Source organism: Epinephelus moara, chromosome 15 (genome assembly GCF_006386435.1).
Source record: "Epinephelus moara isolate mb chromosome 15, YSFRI_EMoa_1.0, whole genome shotgun sequence".
NCBI lineage: Eukaryota > Metazoa > Chordata > Actinopteri > Perciformes > Serranidae > Epinephelus > Epinephelus moara.
The window spans coordinates 7,617,147-7,624,013 of record NC_065520.1 but is presented as its reverse complement, the minus strand read 5'-3'; positions in this window follow the sequence as shown (position 1 = coordinate 7,624,013).

Below are 6,867 nucleotides of genomic sequence, written 5' to 3'. Positions count from 1 at the left end.
CGGAGCATCCTTCCTCCTCCTGTCCAGCTCCTCTCCGTCCTGCTTGTCAATGTCAATGGGAGTGTCTGCTACACACACCACAGACAGATAGAATCTCTCAGTGGACATGTTTACATGCACATCAGTAGTTTATGAAAGTTAGTAGGTAAAGCTGACACCTTCTGATTGGTTAGTTGACCAAATTCTTGCTGAATTAGCTTCTGGCTGCTGTGATACGGAATGTCCACAGAAGTAAAAATGTTAGCACAAGGTAAAGAGAAGGCTGACCAGAGCATGAATGTGTGACGCAGTAGATAAGTATGCCTTTCTTTCTGTCTTTTTTTTTTTTTTAATTTTGTGTCACCTTCGGTGTCACAGACATGCCAGAAAACAGTTTAGTGAGCAGTCAAAAGCAGCATGATGGCCAGTAAAAATGTCACAGCTTTTATCTCTTTTTATATCTGTCACTCATTCAGTATTTCTTTCAAACTCTGTGCAGACTCATTTTGAATGACGTCAGAGTAAGGACGGACCTGTCATTGCAAAGCACCAGAAAAGAGCTGAAAATTAGTGCATCCACCAGAGTATTACGTCACTGTTGATCAGAGCTGATCAGGGCTGGAGCTGTTGAATACCCGTGACTACTGCAGAGTTATTTGTCCCAGGAATGAACGCCGAATGTAACTTTTCCCATTAAAGGCAAAAGGAAGGAGAAGGGGGAAGGGGCTTATGATTGGATGGCGAGGTAAAAAGTTACAGTGACAAGCTCAGTGTTTACCCAAATATCATTCTTTGATGTTTAGCTGCACAGGTACCCAGCTCACATTTTAGTCCCCTTATAATCTAAAACAGTATTTAATTCGTGATAACAGGATTACAGTCAAGGACACAATCAGACAGTAGCTCTAGGTATGAGCAATCGATGCATTATTGTGTGCATGTAAACATGGCAACTGAAGCCGACTATTTATAAACAGCATCAGTGTATCTACTGATAAGTTTAGGCCACGCTTCATTAACACCAGACTGCTGTCTCCTTGTCTACAGTAAATGTCAGGGACCGGCCCTGCACCCAGAGTGTGTAGATTTGGGTGGAAAACGAGCCTGGCATGCGTCTGTTGGCATGGGTAAAGCAAATGTCAATATCAGCCAGTGTCAAATGTCAGTATTATTAGATGTTAGTGTAATTCAGACACATGAAGACAAGAAGCAGGATTGTATCGTACATTAAAAGCATCACCACCTTACAGAAGAGAACATCTGATAATCACTGCTTTCATGCCCCACCTTGCTGCTTTGAATTGAAACAGTATTTATCTAATTTCCTCTGTTTCCCCTGCCCTCAGGGTTTGGCTCTAATCACCAGTTGTTTGGGTGGTAGCCATGGGTCCAGTGCAATTTTTGGGTGTAAATACAGATGGAGAGGCAAATATTGTGACCTCCATACAGATTTTATTGGGCGATAAAGCAGGTGATAAAGCTTATTTTTGCTTTCATTGTGCAAAATCCTATTTATGTTTTCTCTTAGCTGAAGCCCTGTGTGCTGAATTACTTCCCTAACCTGGTGACCTCCATTCTCCCTTCAGAACACATTCAAAGTGCACAGGTAGTGGAATGTAAAATAAGAATTCTCCAGATGACATTTTGGAGACACAAGCAGCGTCTTTTCTGTAGCTCTCCATTGTCACATATTTACCGTGGAGCTGTCAAGCAACCATCACCCAAAAATAGCATCCAGGCTGCCTCCCTTGCCTCCTTAACAAATGTGGGACTGAGCAGCCGCCACGCGATTCATGCAGCTGACAGAAGTCCATTTATTTTATATAAACTGACACGATGATGTTTAGCACAGACAGAATCATGTCCTCTGTTGTCGATGGGTTCTGCCTGTTACTACAGTGGCATTACTTCAAATATCAGCTTATTCAAGTTATTCACGACTAAGATCTGATGCGACTAGAAGATGGCTTCTGTCACGCATGAGATTACAGCATGCAAGTTACAGTGCAGTGATTTCATATATATACAGGGTATCAGTACTTACCAGGTTTCTGTAACAGGATAGATATGTCATAAATAGGTAAGACGACAAGAGGTTAGGGAATTAGGGGGTTAAAACTTTGTATTTAAGCGGGACTTATTATTTTTTAATGACCAAGAACCTATTTAAAAATTTCAGGGTAGAGTGATATTGTTTCTGAGTAACAACAAAGAAAAAATGGGTCAAAAAGAGTTCCAGTACCGATATTGAAATGAGTTATCTTATCATTTATTTTTATACAAATAAACTGGAAAAACATTGTAAAGTTTTGGAACACATATTATTAAAATGTATTATTAAAGGAATTATTTGACATTTTGGGAAAATCATTTTCTTGTCGCGAGTTACTGATAGTTGAGAAGATCGATGCCACTCTCATGTCTGTACACTGATATGAAGTTGCAGCCATCAGCTGGTTAGCGTAGCTTAGCATAATATGAAGACTGGAAACACAAGGTTCCCACAGTCTTGGAAAATGTGGAAATGTCATGGAATTTAACATTGTAGTTTTTAAGGCCTGGGAAAGTCATGGAATTAGTAAAATATTTGAAAGTTTTGGAAAAGTCATGATATTCTGTAGCTCTAATATGTGCATACGAGTGGCAACCATAGGGTAGACATTTTGTTTACCATCATGTACGTTTCTTCACTTTCTCCCCATATTCTGTCTCTTCATGTACTCAAATTTGCAGAACTATGTATGAATAGAGTTTGTTTGTTTAAAAAGGAGAAGAATATTTTTTGTGACAGTGTGATTTACCATGTAGGATCATGAATCCCAAAGTTTCCATACCTTTGTTATGCCCCACTACTGCTTTTAAATTATACTGCATTTTTGAGATGGAGCGATGTTCGTATTATAAATGGTGAATGAATGGGCATGGAAATTTCATCATCAATCCTTGAAAAGTAATGAAAGAGTTTTGAAATTTTGTCCATGAAAATGTTTGTGAACCCTAGCAACAATGGAAAAGGGTTCTGTTTCATTGACAAACTGTTTCCCCAAGTCTTTATGTGAACAAAAGTTAACCAGCTGTTTGGCTGTAGCTTCATATTTAGTGTACAGACATGCAAGTAGAATCCAACTTGTCATCTAACTCTGGGTGAGAAAGACAAATGTCCAACTACTCTTTGACAGTCTAAATTATTGTTGCTTGGAACAAAACATTAAAAAGCACAGTAAGGTGAGTGTACCAATATACCTATGCTCAAAAGATTTATGTATACTGAGGAACAGTGGTGTAGCTTTGGGATCCAGTGGAGGATTTATTCGACAAACAAAACTTTTCTCAGAGAAGAGCCCAGAGCAGCTTCTAGATAACCCCTTAAATATAGTCAGTGGTACCCTGCATATACGAAATATTTACACTGTAATTTGTTGGCTGTAATGTAAAGCGGTACTAAAGAGTAAACTTGTGGGCAGGATGTAGTGGAACCACTTAATCCCACTTCACAAGCCGTTTCAGGCTGACATTAACCTCATGCTGTAAATTCACAGTGTATATTCTCATTAGTTGTATTGATCTGATGGATGTTTCATGAAAGTAGGGTTATCTGAGGGAAAGACAATACTTAACTTCAGAGCTTTTATGTTGACTTTTTTTTTAAGTGACTGGATGTCGCAGTTAACCCATTTTTATATTTGGCACTGAGTGAAAACAGAAACAGCGCTCACTGTTACAGCCATTATTCCATTAGTCATACCAGATATATGGGTCAGCGGGTGCTTTTTAGCATGTGACCCATCTCTTTGGTATTTTATCAGTTTGAAAGATGTCACAGCCTCACCGAGCACCAAGCGGTCGGGCTCCGGTTGCTCAGTGTTCAGTTTTGTTGGGTCACCGGGTTTTCTGTCGGATCATGGACGAAGCACTTTGTGTCACCTGACTCGATGTGTTGTTACTCTATGCGGGCAGAGCGGAAAAGAAGTCCTGACACAATGAGGGAGTGCTATAATAGAGATCATAACCACCAGTATGATATTTGATATGGCCGTCCGCTACTGTATTTAATACTGTATTATCACAGTTTAGTGAGGGTGTTTTTGCTACCTAGAAATGTCTCTGTGCTTTGGTGGTGTAGAGGAGCCTTAGGCACTAACACTGTAACAGACCTGGATTAAAATATACAGGAATCATTTCCAATATCCTAATGTGTATTAAAGGGGAACTCTTGGACCGATGTTTTTGTGTTCAAGTGAATCAATTTGTCACTCAGGGCTGGTACGCCCCATCAATTTACAACCATTAAAAATGCCACTGACAGGCATAGATTTTTATGATAAGTGTCTTATAACATTACAAAAAAGGACCCCACAGAGAAATTAAACATTTTTTTCTGTACCTTTTGCTTGGAGATGTCTCAGTCTGAAATCTCACACTTTTTCACGTTGTCAAAGTCAGCTAAATATTCAGCTGTGACATCTCTCACTTGCTTTTCCATCGTTTTCTTCTTGCAACAACTCACTTAACGTGGGACTTCACAGCAAGTCTCGAATTGAACTCGAGATCCGTTTTGAGGGTCTCAGTCTCATCTTAGACTCAACTGTATTTTTACTCAGACTTGTGATGGTCTTGGACAAAGGTGGCTTTTATTTGAAGACCAATCAAGACCATAACTAGCGCAATGTCATGACATTTCCTGTGCAGAAAATGAGTTTTGAATAAAGGTGGTTGAGTTGTTTGCTCATAGAGAACAAAGGAAAATCCCCTCACATAAAATCCCCCTCTGCAGTGCCATTTATTATTTTATCAAGACATTTCTCATGGTGCACTTATACATATACGCGTGTATACAGTATTGCAATAAAAGAGATGAGTGAAGAGGAATCATTTGTTTTCTCTGGGTGTTTTTATGGACATGTGGATCTTTCAGATCAGTTTGAGAAGTGCCTATGGTTTGCTCCACATTTAATCATAAGTGTGTCATGCAATGTAGGACTCTCACTGGTCTGGTCTTGTACTTGAGTCAGTCTCAACCCCTCAGAGTCTTGGTCTTGTCTAGGTCTAGATACACTCTGGTCTTTGTCATGACTTCTCGATTTAGGTGTTGAAAACAGACCAGAACAAGCGAAAGGTACGAGAAACATTTCATTTCTCTGCAGTTATCCTTTCTGTAATGCTGCAAGGTTCTCATAATAACAATCTCAGCCTGTGGCAAAAATAAGCACTTTTAATCAATGTTATATTAAAGCCTGTTTAGCTGCTGCCGGCTCAGCCCTCTCTCTCAATACTGGACCAATTTCAACTGTTATTGTTCCCACGAGTCACTTAGACACAAAAACATTAATAAAAAGGGTTCAGGTTGAAAAATACCAGAGTTCCCTTTTAATGGCAGGTGTACAAAACAATTTAATAGTTTCATAATCAATAACTAGCATTTGTTTGTGTATGTGTTTTTTTGCTGAATATTTGTCAGCAGCAACTCTTAAAGTGATGTTTGACGTACTAGAAAAGCTGCTGATTTACCGTCTGGCATTATTCTGAATCTACCTGCCAGACACATAAACACTCTGAAGGAGATATATCCCCTGACGGATCGTTTCAGATCAAAGACTTACAGGTAGTTTGTATTAGTACATCTTTTATCCAAGATTCAAAGTGACAGTACTACATCCATAAATCCAACATACCTTAACTGCTGCCTTTAGGAGTGAGCGGAAGCACTTAAAGTCTCTGCGTGTTGTGATTTCTTAATTGGGAGTGGAAATCAATGTCACGTCAGTTGTAATTACGAGTCTCTGATTCTAAATGACAATGTAAATATGTTTGCACCAGTTTCAAAAATGACCTACATGCTTTGATTTTTAATGAAGCACTTCAGTGTGGTTCTTGGTAAATAAGACTATTTGTGTTCGGCCCCTCAGTGTGATTTCTACGGGGAGCTACATGAGCTTGCTACAAAAACCCAACTAACCTAATGCATTGTACCCGTTATTTGTGGCCCCAGGGTGTCTGAGCCATGCTGGGTCCTTGTATGTTTTAGCCCAGGTCTGACTCGTAGTTATTAGCATTTGTTTGGTTATTAATTTATTGATGAAAAGTAGAGGCTCGCAAACAGAGACAGCTCTGTTTTATGCATCATCTCCCAGTAGATTGGAGAGAAACACTGTCTAATGATGTGCATAGGGATTTAGTAAGTGTGTATGGATGTGTGTTTGTGTGTGTGTGAATGACAGAGGAAACGTGCGTTTGACCAAGAGAAAAAGAGTGCGTGTGTGTGTGCATGTGTGTTGGCATGTTTTAGATGCCATTGTAGAGATGTCAGTAATCAGCATTTATCTCTTTGTACGTTGGCACATTAAAGCACTGACCAGAACGTCTCACTCTCTGTCTCATTTTGTTGTCACGTCCTCCGTATTTTGCCATCTCTATTCAGCTCTGAAATGACTACTGTCACGCTTGTTTCACTTCCAGTATTATCTTACAGAGCCAAAGATGCAGTTCGCTAAATTTAGCCCAACATACACTACAATAATGCACTGCAGTTTCCAGGTATGCTGAGTTAGATTTGTCAGACAGTGCAAGAGCATCCTGAGAAAGAAAAGCTACCACATGGTGGAATAATCAGGTGCACGCAGGGGGATAACTCAGACTTTAGAAAATATATTTAGGTCAAGATATTCTGGTGAGGATGTTTATTTTAAAATTTAGTGTATTCTTATTAATATGGTAATGCAATTCATTCATTTTGAGTGTGTATGCCTTTCGTTGCAATGCCTGTTTTTATGCTGATGATGTAATCTTACATGCCATTGGCTGTACTGCAAACCAGAGTTCTAAACTCAACGACAATAATGGAAATCTAATTGATACAGTAAAGCTTAATATATACTTAAAGGGTATGTT